At 36.8% G+C, this 15,342-nt stretch overlaps 1 protein-coding gene across 5 annotated transcripts in view; it reads left to right on the top strand.

Moving 5' to 3' along the window:
* Nucleotides 8,545–15,342, top strand: part of LOC107630146 (protein MICRORCHIDIA 6) — a 29,591-nt gene continuing 22,793 nt past the window's right edge. For 2 of the 5 annotated variants that reach the window (XM_016333205.2, XM_021118503.1), the window contains exons 1-2: nucleotides 8,545–8,950; nucleotides 13,813–14,085. The gene's annotated coding sequence lies outside the window, so the exon portion shown is untranslated. Of the gene's footprint in view, nucleotides 8,951–13,412; nucleotides 13,674–13,812; nucleotides 14,086–15,342 lie in introns of those variants that run through there. The other 3 variants (XM_016333206.2, XM_016333207.2, XM_016333209.2) reach the window with 3 other exon arrangements.

Below are 15,342 nucleotides of genomic sequence, written 5' to 3' on the forward strand. Positions count from 1 at the left end.
CATCTCGAGAGACCGACTTAGAGCTCATCGAAGAAATCAGATACTTAGCAACAATTACACACCGAGCTATGCAATTGCAATTCCTAGGGAGAACGACCCGAGGTTTAATACTTCGGTTTATAGATTTTAGGGGTTTGTTTTAGTGACAAACAAATTTTTGCATGAAAGGATTATTGTTGATTTAGAAACTATACTTGCAACGAGAATTTATTTGTGAACTCTAAACCACACAAAAGTCTGCTCATCAATCGTACAAAATTTAGTTTCAAAATTTTCTAAATACGAAATACAACACATACCAAGGGAGAGTAATGGCCGAGCTGACATTCTGTCTAAACTCGCCAGCACTCAACCAAATGGGTCATCACTTTATCAGTCAACACTGCTCAAGTAGAGCATTGAACTAACACAAATCTTAAGTGTAACACAGGAAGCAGATTGGAGATCTCCATACATAGAGTATCTCCAGACAGGGATCTTGCCAGGCGACGTCGAAAATGCTCGACACTTCCGCCGACAAGCCTCCTTTTTTACAATTTATAATAATTGCCTATATGGACGAGGATTCTCTCGTCCATTAGTTAAATGTCTTTGCAGAACAGAAGCCGAGCTTGGACTTGCCGAGGCGTATGAAGGGATCTGTGGTACACACTTCGGAGCCCAAAGTCTGTCTTCCAAAATCATCAGAGCTGGAATATATTGGCTGACAATACGACAGGATTGTCAAGCAAAAGTTAAAAGCTGTAACAACTGCCAGAAACACAGTCTGATCACACATCTCCTGGCCGAACTCCTACACTGTTCCGAGGTAAGTTGGCCGTTCAACCAATGGGGCATAGATATACTCGGCCCTTTCCCCACAGCAGCAGGGCAAGTAAAATTCCTGGTTGTAGCAATTGACTATTTTTCCAAATGGATAGAGGCACAACCCATAGCTAAAATCACATCATAACAAACGATTTCTTTTGTCTAGAAATATATTATTTGTCGATTCGAGATTCCTCGGCACATTATCACAGATAATGGTCGCCAGTTTGCCGATCAAAAATTCACATCTTTTTTGTAGAACTTGAAAATCAAACAACACTTCTCATCAGTAGAGCACCCACAAACAAACGGGTTAGCAGAAGCCGCAAATAAAGTAATACTTCATGCTCTAAAAAAGAAACTAGATGATGCAAAAGGTCTCCGGGCCGAGCTTATCCCAGAGATCATATGGGGATACAATACAAAAATTCACTCAACCACAAAGGAGACACCCTTCCATTTAGTCTACGGTTCAAATGCAATAATACCAGTAAAGATCTCCCAATCCTCACTACGCACTGAATTGGTCAACCTAACTACACAAGACATAGCTCGGCAATCCGAGCTTGACCTCATTGAAGAACTCAGATCGTCCACAGCAGTCAAACATTTAGCCATGCAACAGCACATTGCCCAAAGATATAACCAGAGACTTCATCCAAGATCATTCCGCGTAAATAACCTTGTGCTTAGGAAAACAGAACAAGCTAGGAAACCATCATCACATGGCAAACTAGCAGCTAATTGGGATGGCCCTTACCGAGTCACCGAGGTAATCGGCAAGGGAGCCTACAGACTACAAACCCTATAGGGTAAAAATCTCCCTAACACTTGGAATGTATCTTCCTTAAAGTTATATTATAGCAAATACCAGGGACAGTCCAGTACTCTTTTTCCTACTACCAAGATTTTTCCCACAAGGGTTTTGCTTGGAGAGGTTTTAACGAGGCTAGCCTACCTGGGCCTTTGGAATCAAAGGTTCTTCAATAAATATTTCATTTTTTCAACTCATCACTTTCTACATTTCTCGCTTCATGCATAAACATATAATGCCGATCTATACTATCAATCCGATCATTCGGAAATAATCAGTCATTCTGACTGCCGACCTTAAAACGGAACCCGATCACTCAGAAACAATCAGTCATTCTGACTGCCGACCTTAAAACGGAATCCGATCACTCGGATGCAATCAGTCATTTTGACTGCCGACCTTAAAATGGATCCCAATACTGGGATACAATCAATGAATCCGATAGCAGACCTTATAACGGAAATTCATTCAAACAAATATCCGATCTTAATCGCAAGCCGAATTTACCAAACAAATTACCGATCTAAATCGGAATCCAGTCATTCTGAATTCAACAAATCCATCAGATCTCTTAGTAAGGATCAGAATGCTATGATCCTAACCCGACTATGCCGCAAATCTTAACAAATAATGGGCCGGACTAACAAACTGCCGAACAAACCCTTCGCAACCGAATACATGTTAACCGATTTTAAATCAAAATCATAGCCGCCCACTAAAACACAATACAACTTTCTTTCAGCATCACAAACTCGGCCTAATCAGGCCTCTACATGATACTTCTCCATCAAATTAATAGCATTACACCATTAGTACCACTACTATATTTGGCATCAATGCCACATTCACAAACCAGAAAACCACCCACATATCATATAAACAACAATATCATATTATAGTCATAACATGCAGAATACAACATGTAACCTGAAATGCCAATAGTTTGTTGTTCACAAAACAGCAGCATACATAATATCACAAAATTAAGAGCAAAATAAGTCTACAAACAGCAGCAAAACAACACACAAACTAAACATTTTCATCTCCTTACTCAGCAGCACCATCATCTTCAACCATAACGCCATCCTGCACTATTTTGCCTAGATCCATTGCTGAGAAATCCACCTCGGGAGCTAGAAATCTCACCTGAAGAATAACCCTCTCAAATCCTTCAAGGAAGGAATCAAGAATTTCTCCTTGCTTGTTCTTCTCCACCTCCTTCAACCGAGCAGTAACCTCGATCATACGGGTACTCATAGAAGATAAGTTTGCTTCTTTCTTCTTTAAATCTTCAACATCTTTGGCATAGCTCTCTTTCACCTCTTTCAAATGTTTCTCAACCTCAACTAACTTCACCTCAAGCTCGGAAACCTTACCAACCTTTATAGCTAACTCTTCCCTCAAACTAGGATCCTCCTTTTTCTCAACCAACTTCCGATGAATCTTTTCACGGCTCCATCCTAAACTCGCCAGCCGCAGACCCACAACCTGAGGATCAGACATTAACACGTTACTTTTCCACAAAACAAAAACACAAATACAAACTTTTTACCTCACAAAATAGAAGTCACCTGCATATATTGATCAATCGCCACATCCCCCACCTCTTCCGCCAAACTAACATCGGACGGGGTCTGGCATACCTCATCAGCAGTAATCATGAAAGGATAATTTTTCCCCCAAAGCGACGACCCCTCACTCCGCTCAACAAAACCATGCAACTTCTTCTGATTATCACAAAACATATGAACCTCCTCCATCGGAACATCATCCTTCTCATCATCAGAAACGTCGAACAAATCCACCACATCACCCTTTCTCTTCTTAGCAATAACTTTCCTCCTCCCTGGCCTTGGCTGGTCAACCTCGCCAACACCGATCTTATCTGCCTTCGACAAGGATACCTCCTTATCCAAACCTTTGCTCTTCACCCGAGACCTCAAACTCGCTGCAGATACACCTGGGTACTTACCACCTGAAAAACAAGATAAACAAAAACCTGTTCAAAAAACCTCAAATATGATACAACATCCACAATTCAAAATCTTACCCAGATAATCTATAACAGCAGCCTTATTTTCCTCCCACTGCAGCAGAGCATAAACAGAAATCAACTCCTTCCGATCAACAACCTCAGTCAAAAACTCAATTATGCACTCATCTTTTGGACTTATAGTTTCAGGCACTAAAATATTTTGAGGCTCTGAACACCACCAGAGAGGAAATTTCTCCCCCAAATGCTCGTCCACATAGAACGGAAAGTCATCCTCGCAGCTACTTACCTTAAGGTACATTTTCTTAAAGTTCTTAAAAGACGATTTGTATAACTTGAACACACCAAACCCCAGAGAGCTGTTCAAGTTTACCCAACCACCCTTCCAAATACCATTCGCCTGAAACAATGAGAAAAACAACTCCACTGATGGATTTTCTTCCAAAAATTCCATAAGAATCTCAAACGCCCGAAGGAAAGCCCAACCATTGGGGTGAAGTTGTGAGGGTGCACAGTTCAATTGCTTCAGAACTTTACACTCAAAATCTGAAAGGAATTCTAACCCTTAGTTCCTCCAAAACACAACTATACATAAAAAAAATGCTCAAAACCCTCCCCTCTATGAAAAACTCTATCATCAACCGCACATGGGAGCAGCTCCAATCGAACCCCAGAATTAGCCCTAGCAACCTTAGACTTATCTATCTCATTCACAGCACCAACATCCAAAAACAGAGAAACACGATCCCTTATATCATCATTCACCCAGTCATAAGACCAGTCTACCTCCCCTTTCGTTTCTTTCTCATAAACCATTGGAAAAACTGAAGCAGAAAAGGAGAAGAAGAGAACACGATTAAACAGAAAAACCAAAAAGAACTAACAGACACTCACCTCTTTTACTCATGTTTTGGTTGAAAATGCTTGAGAAAAAATAAAACAGCAAGCATGCAAACCTTCAGAATCCCTAAGCTTTAACTCACACACTTTAACCCAAAATCTCGCTTCCAATTCCCATCAAATCAGTCACGTCAAACCCAATAAACCCACCTTGGAAACACGCAAACTCATTAATACCTTCATTTAATTATTTCTCTATCCTAATCATGAATGCCTATAGTCTCAGTAACTGTTCAATAAAGCACCTTGACCTGGGGGCTACAAGGCAGAAGCACACGCCGAACTGTTCAGCAGCCGACTCATACATCATTAAAAGCTCAACCTGCTTCATTAAACATTTTTCCAGGCTAAGCTTGGGGGCTGTGGTCCGGCCATTACAAATCCAATATCATAAATCGGCTTTATCATCCATAACTCGGCATTATTCACATTATTACCCAGAAAATTGGCGTTATAGTTTGGCATTGCAGTCATTACTCGGCAATTTACGTTATTAATCGACGTTACAGTTACTATTCGACAATCAATGTCATTCATTAAAAAGTGACGTTACAAATCAGCTTAACAGACTGCTTCACAAAAGTTAAACGTCCAAACCCTTATTATTGCTCTTTAATACAGGCAATAAAGCAGAAACATAACCGATTTATACATTATCACCTATAAAAAGGTATGATCTTCTATCCTAAAGACACATTGAATTCTCAATACTAACTTAAGTTTCGGAGTGCCTTTGCAGGTACACTCCCTCCCTGTTTCTTGCTCAAAGCTCTACGCGATTGGACACCTTCTTGGAGTAAAGTTTGGATTGTCATAAGGCTTAAAGGTCGGCACCGAAGGTAATAGCTCGGCGTCAACTCCCAGAGACTGAGCTCTCCCTCCAGGTATCCATACAAGAACATTACTATTATTCTATTGTTAATGTTGTTGTTGCTCTTGCCATCGAAGGAATGCACCTGAACGGCTGAACCCAATAATGACGACTATTTGCGTGGGTATATACAATGTTATTCGTTAAAAAAGAAAAGTAAAGGAAGAAGAAATTTAGAAAAATGTAGTCGGTGGTGTGTAGGTGTATCCATGCATACATGCAAGAGCCTAAGAGGTTAGCAAGTACACTAATTGCAACACTTCAAAACCAGTGACTCAGTGAGTTCCTGGTCTTTATAATTTTCTTTTCATTTCTCTTCTTTTCTTTTCATTTATAAATTGTAAGATGTCATGGTACTTGATTTACATGCCTTGAAATGATCCTAGGAAAGTTGATCAACAAAATTATGTGAAATAAGTGGCTTGTTCAAGGCCGGTTCATAAGAAATGGCTCTGACATATTAGTCTAACACTAATAAATTGTCTATTAGAGGATTGTGATTGTTAAACTGATTTCAAACTAATTTAATATTGAGAAAAGCTCTACATCCATGTAATTTTTTCATCCAAGCTATCCAAGTAACTTCAATCAGACGTGCCTCCCCAACCTCCTTACGCGTTTGTTATACACGCGCCTCGTAAACATTCTCAATGTAAACCTTGTTCTCTTCTCGTGTTTTCGTTCTTCTTCTTCTTCTTCTCTGTTCGTGTTCTTCTTCAACCTAATAAAATTCGTCGTTCTCCTCTGTTCGCGTTTTTCTTCTCTACTCGCATTCTTCATTATTGATCTGCATTGAATTCAACGTAATAAGCTTCGTTGTTCTTCTTCTTCTTCGTTTTCTTCTTCAATCTACACTTCTGAATGGAAACAATGAATGATTCAACTTCAAATCAGTTGAATGAGGTTATTACGTTGAGACAACTAGGAAATAATTACTGCATGCTATCAGAATAATCTTAAACATTGAATAAAGTAAAAGGAGGCCACCGAATCGAACAACATTTATTTGGTGAATCAAAATCACAAAGGCCACTGAACCGAACAATATTCATGTGGTGAATAAATGGTGATCAACTTTCAATCAACAAGAATAGTATTTCTCCTCCTCTTCCTCTTCCTCCTTCTTCTTTCAAATTCGTTCACGTAGGTTATTCTTCTTCAGTTCAGTGGATAGTTTAACTAGGGCTTTGAAATTGGTTGTTACTATGTTTAGTACTTCTTTTGCATGGAGAAATACTGTTCTTGTTGATTGAAAGTTGATCACCATTTGTTCACCACATGAACATTGTTTGGTTCGGTGACATTTGTGATTTTGATTCACCAAATGAATGTTGTTCGGTTCGGTGGCTTCCTTTTACTTCTATTCTTGTTGATTGAAAGTTGATCACCATTTATTCACCACATGAACATTGTTCGGTTCGGGTGGCCTTTGTGATTTTGATTCACTAAATGAATGTTGTTTGGTTCGATGGCTTCCTTTTACTTTGTTCAATGTTTAAGATTATTGTGATGCATTTCGGAAGAATAATCCAAATCGCACTCATTTAACTAATTTTGAAGTTGATTCATTCATTGTTTTAATTCAGAAGTCCAGATCAAAGAAGAAAATGAAGACGAAGAACGACAAAGCTAATTACGTTGAAGTCAATGTAGATCCATAACGAAGAACGCGAGTAGAGAAGAAGAAGAAGAAGAACAAAAAAGAAAACGCGAGCAGAGGAGAACGGTGAAACTTATAATGCGAGCAGAGAAGAAGAAGAAGAAGAAGAAAAAATGCGAGCAGAGGAGAACGGTGAAGCCTATAACGCAAGAAGATGAAGTAACATTTTTTCATAATGAGCGCGAAGTAACGAAGGGTTTCGGGCGCGTGTTTTCACTTTTCACTCGTCATTAATGCGCATGACTCTATTTGGGATTGGGTCAACTTGGTTACATGGTTACATGGATGTGTAGCGCCCCCTTAAAATAATATCTAACAAAATTATTGTACATTTTTATTATATAATTAACAATTAAATAATAAAGAATAACATAGTTTAGTGGTAAGAATAATATGTAGTATAAAAAAGACTTTTGTTCGAAACACATATTCATCAATTTTAAAATTTGTACCCAAATAGTGAACAGACCAATTGAAAATTTAGCCTAAATCCCCCTAAATTAGCCTTACTCTCACTCACCCTTTTTCATTCAAATCTGATCACAATCACATATCAGTTGGTCCAATATGATTTTGATAATTATGTGGAAAAATAAAACGTCCGATTTTGATAACTATACAAAAAATAAAAACTGTATAATAAACGGAACGAAGGCAAAAATAAAAGTAGAAATAGAAATCTTCGCCCTAGGGGTGTGCATGGCCCGGCCCGGCTCGAAGACCCGGCCCCGGCCCCGAACACTTTAGGGGCTATTTTGGTGTGATTTCATCGGATCTAGGGTCGGGTAAGGGTCTCAAAAATAGACCCGGTTATTATTTCAGATCGGGTCTGGGCCATGGTTTGGGTCACTCGAAGTTGGCCCGGTGGCCCGGTTATCATACACAATTAATATTATGTTATTAGTGATGGATGATGGCTATTCTTGTGTGGAATTTAAGTATTGTAAACCTTAATATTTTGTGTTATTAGTTATTATAAGACTATAAGTTAATGTTTTATGTTTAAAATGCATAAGATTTTAGACTAATGTATAATATTATGTTATTTATATTGATTTAAATATTTGGTGTTATTAGACAATATTAGTATTGATTATGATTATACTTTAATTTTAGAGAAGAGTTGGTTCTTGTTATATTTTTCTAAGTGAATTTTACCATGTGAAATAATGGTTGGAGTCTTGAAAATTTGAATATTTTCACATGCTAGCTTATAAGAAGATATCAAGGTAATGTAGTGTTAACGGTCCGATTTTCACCCGATTTTTACTCGGTATAATCGTGGCCCGAAGGTGTATAAGATTTCATCGGGTCTAGGCCGGGTTCGGGTCTAATAAATAAACCTAGTATATATTTCGGGTTGGGTCTGAGTCACATCAAATCCGATTTCACCCCGGCCCATGCACACATCTACTTCGCCCCATGAAAATTCATATAATATTATATTATTATATATTAAAATGACTAAAATATCCTTTTCTATATATAAATTTCAATGAAACCCTAAATTCCCAAATTGGCATCACTCTCACCCACTCCCTCTCATTCAAACCCTAACATTTCACAGATTCTCTCCTCTCCCCGCCGTCCACCACCCTGCTTTCCCGTCGCCGCCGCGCTCCTCCTTCTCACTGCTTCCCTCTCTCACTCTGAAGGTTACCGCAGCACTGTCGTCGCGCGCCTGAGAAACATGCCCGAGGAGAACGTCTTATCGCACGCTTGACCCAGCCGAGGAGGACGTCGTCGTGGTGTTCCTGAGACAGCCGAGGAGAATCGTCGCGTCAGAGGGAGCACCGTCGCGTCAGAGGCAGAATCTTCGCTGTCTTGGTCGCGTCAGAGGAGAATCATCTTCGTTGCCGTCGTCAGCCTCTTCATCTCCGTTCCTCCCTCTCCGTTGCTCTGTCGGTAGGCAATCCTCCTCTGCTACTTCAGTTTTATTTATTTTTTCATGAATAAACTTTTATGATTATGATGGTTATGAGTTTGTGACTCTGAGGCTTCTCAGTTCTTAGGTAATTTTCTTTTTTGTGTCAATTTGTATGATGTAATTTTGTTAATTGATGATGGTATCTTATTAATTTTGTTGATTGTTGATGTAAATGTAATTGTATGGAATATGGATTCTGAGTTTTATTGTTGATTGTTGATGTAAATGTAATTGTGTGGTACTTTTTTAATTATATTGTTACTTATGTAGGTTTGTGTTCAATTGTTGCTTATTGGTGATTAGAAATTGTTAACTATTGAGGATCATCTTTCTATTTTTTTTTAAATAATTTTTTCAAGAATATCCGCGGAGAACCACATCCCCAGCAGGGTCTCTGTTACCTGTCGCCGGGGCGGGGGCAGGGATGGGACAGATCATGGGGACCTGTTGCCATCCCTGCCTATTAGAGGTATTAGTGTCACTCTTATAGAAAGGTTTTTCCTTTTTCTTCTTCGATATTGGAGTTTTCTTTATCTTCTTTCTTCTCCAGCTTATCGTTGACACCACAAAGCCAAATCCCATTACTTGGTCCGTAACTCTTTCAAACTCCCACGAAGTTCGAAACTTTGTCTCCGCATATGAAGGCAGCGTTCTCTGCCTCTCTCTGACGGAATCCCAGCATAACTACTGGTACAGAAGCTCTTTTTTGTCACTGCCTCGCTCCTATTCTTTCCTTTTTTTCCTAAATATCCTTTTGGGTATTAGGGTTTTGAGATGGCTGTGGATCTTGATACAAGGGAGAGAAAAATATTTTAACTATTCAAAAGAATTTTTTTTTTAATTATTAAATGAATTTGAACAAGATTTTAGTTTTTTTAAAAGTAGTTTTAGTATTAAAATTATTTTTTGTTACCAATTTAAGTATATTTTAGCATGTGTTATGATTTCAATTTTCTTTTCCTATCCTTCTCATTTTGAGATCTAACTTTTCAAGCAACAGTCTCTTTAATTTGAGATCTAAATTTTAATGGAGAAGCCAGTTATACCAATAATTTGCGAACCAGATCCGATCAGATATAAGAATATCTAATGTTTTAGGGTAGATCAGATGTAGATTTTGTTTATATTCAATTTCAATCCAATCTGATTTTCTGTATATTCTTATTTGTAATAGAAAATTTGTATAACTTGCATTATTTTTAAGAAATTTCAAAACTTAAGGTGTAAAATCAATTATTTTTGCATTGATACTTTTGAGATAAGGGAAATATTAAATGGGTTTTTTGAAATTTTTTTTATTTGGTAACTTTTTTTTAATTAATGAAAAACAAATATATATATAGTATACTTTTAAATTTCAATTTAACTTTTAAAATTTTTATCTTATGATTTTAAATGGGTCGTTGTTATTAAATAAGACACTTATGATTTGAATCTCAATATGATTGTATATTATTTGTATTTAATTTTTTGATTTTACGTAAAATTTTTATTTTCTCTAAAACTTAATTAGTTATTGAATCGATAGAGTTAGAAGTTCAATAGTTTTTAAAGTTAAACTAAGGTTTCACCAATATTTAATCTGATATAATCAAATAATATATTTATGTATGAAATATTTAATTTTTTTAAACATTATTTTTTTGTAAGTTATCATTTTAAATATGTTAACTGCTAAAAAATCGCATTAATAAACCAATTTTTTGACCTTTTTTTTTAATTTTTGACTGGTTTTATTGTCAAGTGATTTATACTTTAAATGAATCAATTAATCGGATCAAACCGGTCAGTTCAGTTTGATTTTTAAAATCATGGTTGGCAATGGACCTTGTCATTGTTTTGACATATTGCTTTCTATAGCTACATAGTAGGTATCTATCAAGGGCGGAATATGTTTTTTAGGAGGTTTTTATTGTATATCTTTAAGATAATTGGGTGAATGAAAAGTTATCTTAGAGCCTTTGATAAGTAATGATAGATTGATTGAATTGTGCCTTTTTTAGGGTTGAGTTGGACTTTTGAAGTAATTGATGTGTTTAGTTCCTTGATTTTTGTTAGTTGGTATAATACTTTTTTTGTACTTCTAATGTTTTTTTGAGAGGTCTTGTGGTGGTGTCTAGCCAATAATCAACACAAAATGGAGGAGTGTAAGCTAGTAGAATATTGGTGAACTTTGGATTGTGGGTACATTGACCAAGCTTTCAACTTTGTGATTGATAGAGCTACTTGAAGTGCATATCCTACCCTTCTCAATTTGACCGATATATCAAGAGTGGTTTGGTATTTCATTTGAGCTTGGGTTTACATGCTTGCCAAAACAACTTCCCCTTTAAAAATCATTTTAGTTGGAGTTTGTTGTGACCTCTAGGTCACAGGTTCAAGCCGTGGAACAGTTACTGATGTAATTATCAGGTTAGGGTTTGTACATTACATCTTGTGGTTGCGGTCCGGCTCCAGATCTTGCACTAATGTGGGATGCTAGTGCACTGACCCTTTTGTTGTGAAGGAGCAAAATACTGTAGAAGTGTAAACAAAATTTTGTGAGATTGGCATGGGCTAGACCTAATCCATTCAGAGTAAATATTGAAAAGAAGTTTGGGAGAACATTGGGGCTTTAATTTAATAGGTGTGCTCTATATGGGAATAGAATATTACATTAGGGACCTTTTGTGTGTGCAAATAGGCGAGTCCTAGTTTGTAGGAGTGATAAATATGGAGTTGTTAAATTTCCTTTCCTTAGTGAAGTTTTTGCTACAAACAATGCTCATCACCATTGTTGCAAAAGTAAATGGTGATGCTCCATAGATCTTGCCCTAGTTTGTAGGAGTGATAAATATGGATTGTTAAATGCCCTTTTCGTAGTGAAGTTTCAGCTACAGACAACACTTTATCAACATTGTTGTAAAGTAAAGGGTGTTGCTCTGTATGTCTTGCCATGGCGAATATGACTAGTGGTGAGAAGGGGTTTGTGGCAAGGGGATGGTTGTTGGTAGTTTTCGTTGGATTGGAGAGTGGTTGAAAGGGTGAAACTAAAGAGTGAAACTATCCTGGTTGAATCTATTTGTTCCCCTTGCTATCTGACCAATCATTGGGAATAAGTTATTAATAAGGGGGAACTATGACCATTTTATGCATCTCCTAATTATACCAATCATAATTCATTCAAGGGTTGGCAACTTTTAGTTACGAATTGTTGTGTATTATGTAAAAATGACACCCAAGCTTTTTGGGAGTGAAACTAATTGAAATTCATAATCTGTTTTATGATAGAGTAGAATGTTAGAAGTGTGTTTTGCAATTAGCAATAACACTAAAGTTGATTGCATTTGAAAACTATGTTATTATCCATGCCACACTTTCTAAAGACTATTATCAATACATGCATATTCTGATTCTAGAAGAAATTGTGGCATACCCTTATTGCACATTTAGGTAGAAGCCTAATTTTATGCTTACTCAAAAGATCAAAGATTTGATTCAAGTAAAAAGCAATTGCATAACATATGTGAGTGATGTTTGAATGGTTTGTCTACGAAGGTTCAACTAGGATTTAAAGATTAGGCCAAAAGTTATAGTTAGTGTAGAAGTGGGGAATATTGCCATCTTATCTCTTGTATGTTTGACAAGACAGTAGATGCTTGGTTAGCCGGAAGTTGGTTATTTACTTAAGAATGCAACATGCCTTTACTTTTTCAAGATAAGAAGGGAAAATGCCTTGAGCCAAAGATCATGTTCATTTCGTTGAAGTTATGAAACCATTGGTTAGATAAAGAACTAGGTGAAGAGAGAATTTTGGCAATAGATATTTGCAATTACGTGTATTTTTATATAATTTAAGTGAAATCTTTGGTTGCAATTAGGCACTCTTTAATTGTCTAATAGTTCCAAGGTGGCCTTTGTTTGTTTATTGTAATTTGATACCTTAACTACTTTATTTAAATGTCGATGTTGATATTACTAACCCTGAAGACCATGCCTCTTGATTGGTTTCTAATTATGCTTTTTTAATAGTGCTATGCACCTTTAGAATTAATACATATTATGCTTAGAGTTGAAAGTAATAAAAAGAGCTCAAATAGTTGTTGGTGACATCAATAAGAGGAAAGGCTCTTGTTGTTGGAAATGATGGAAAAAAAGGGAATTGCTTATTGGCTCAGAGCACCAAAGTTATCTTTGAAGACAACGTTGCCGATATAGCTATCTGGATAGGTTTTCCTCGGATCATCGTGATTCAAACAATTGGACTTTGATGGAGGAATTCCATTTTGCTTGATGGGAGATCATGCTTTACACCTAACAAGTCGATTTTGATTGTTGTGTAAGGAAAAAAGTAGTTAAGCGGTAGAATGTGCGGGACATCACCAAATTTTTCTAAGGGATAAAACCATCATCTCTTCGAATTGTTGGCAATGTCCATATTATCTCAGTCATTATATTGACTGATCTTTCTTTGAATGTGCAAATCAACCTTTCTATTAACATTAACAATGATTGGGAACAAATTAGTGCATATTCAAGAATGCATCAGGGATGACAAAACTCTCCGATACACAGAGATCCCCGGGGGAATCGCCCCAAATGGAGACCTGAAGGAGGAGAATTTTTCCTGCAGGGATGGGGATGTGGGACAAAATTCCCCTGAAGCAGGTGGGGGTTCCTGAGCGGTGATCTCTGCCCTATCCCCACTAATCTACGAAATTTGTAAATATACTTAATTGTCAATAATTTGTTTTTATTGTAGGTTTTTTAGTCATTTCACATAACATATATATATATATATATAGATAGATAAACCCTAACCCTAATCCTCATTTGTGTCTTCCTTTCTTCATCATTGTAGATTTGTACGCCATCCCCCCACCTCACCTCTCTGCTCCCAACCCGGCGCCACTCTCCTTGCTCCCGTGCTCTCCTCTTCGCTTGTGTCCGCAGTCCGATGCACCGACCCCCACCTCGTCCACTGCTCCGTGCTCTACGTCGTTGCTTCTTGTCCGTTTGAAAGAAGCCACCGTCTGCCGTCGGCAGCATCGCCGCCGCAGCCGTCGGTTGTCCCTCCCCCTCCTCCACTTCTGATTGGATACTCTCGCCCTCTTTGAATTTTATTGCACTAAAGGTTTATTCTGCATCTTTTGTGCTTGTTTGTTTTGAATCTTGGTTATTTTCAGCATGGTTGTGCTTTTAACCTTGCTTGATTTTCTGCAACTGTAACATGCTTGTGCTTGTTTTATACATTTTTTACACTTGTTTTCCCCTGAATAAGCATTAAGGAACTAAATCTTAATCTGAGCTCCTAGTAAAAATTATTTTGAAATTATTTGGTGGCTAAGCCTTCTTAGTTGGTAATGGCTTGGCTAGTGTGCATGTGTACAAAGTTTTAAGCTTTGAAGTCTTTTAAGTGTGCAAACAATGAATTAATTCTGATTTGGATTTGAATTTAGTTTGGTGCATTTTAAGGGTTAGTGAGGTTAGAATTTTGGTTAGGCAAGTTTAGCTGGACAATCAATAGGGTTGTTTCCCCGTAATATTTTTTCACATGATAAATGTTTGGTCTTTAGCTATATCTGAAAAATTATTTGTTTTAGTATCTGTTGTTTGGGGTGCCATAAAATGGTCGTCCTAGTGAAGAAGTAAAAAAGCTTTTGTAGCTGGTGCATGTAGTGTATATATAGTGAGCTTATTGAATTCCAAAAGTAGTGCGCTAAAAGAAGTGGTTTTTTTTCCCTTTGGTAAAAGAAAATTAAATTCAAATCGTGATAGTATTATAAATAAATTCTTCATCTATTCTGCAGGTTGATGTAATTGTTCAACTTCAGTATCTCTTGTTTCATCTCTTTCTTTGTGTTTTTTAATGGAACTTGTTATTTATTTTTATGATGCTAATATGTGAACACGTTAAGCTCGACAAATTACAAATCTTTATGGTTGAGCAAAGAGTATTAGTCAATTAATGAAGGGGAAAGGTTTCATTAGAAGTCATAATCCATCAAGAGAAATTAAGTCTTTATACTTTAAACAGTGTTTTGTTTATGATGCATGTTGACATATTTATATATTCGTTGTTTTATCAAAGAACTCAAAGTTGTTTGTTGGAAGTTGTACTTTTGCAATGGGAGAATATTCGAAGTTGAAGACTTTGTTTTATAGGCTTTTTAAAAAAATTAATTTGTATTAAAACTATTGAGAAATATAATGGTGTGTTATTTTATCTTTTTGGATATGATATTGAATTTTAGTTAATTTATAATCTTGGACATGATGTATTTGTATGTTGTTCCATGTTTTATGATTTTTTTTATCAATTTTTTAAAATTTTTTCATTAGAATTTTCATAGAATTGATCAACTAGGGAGATGGGGGGTAAATATTCTCC

Source organism: Arachis ipaensis, chromosome B03 (genome assembly GCF_000816755.2).
Source record: "Arachis ipaensis cultivar K30076 chromosome B03, Araip1.1, whole genome shotgun sequence".
Taxonomy (NCBI): Eukaryota; Viridiplantae; Streptophyta; class Magnoliopsida; order Fabales; family Fabaceae; genus Arachis; species Arachis ipaensis.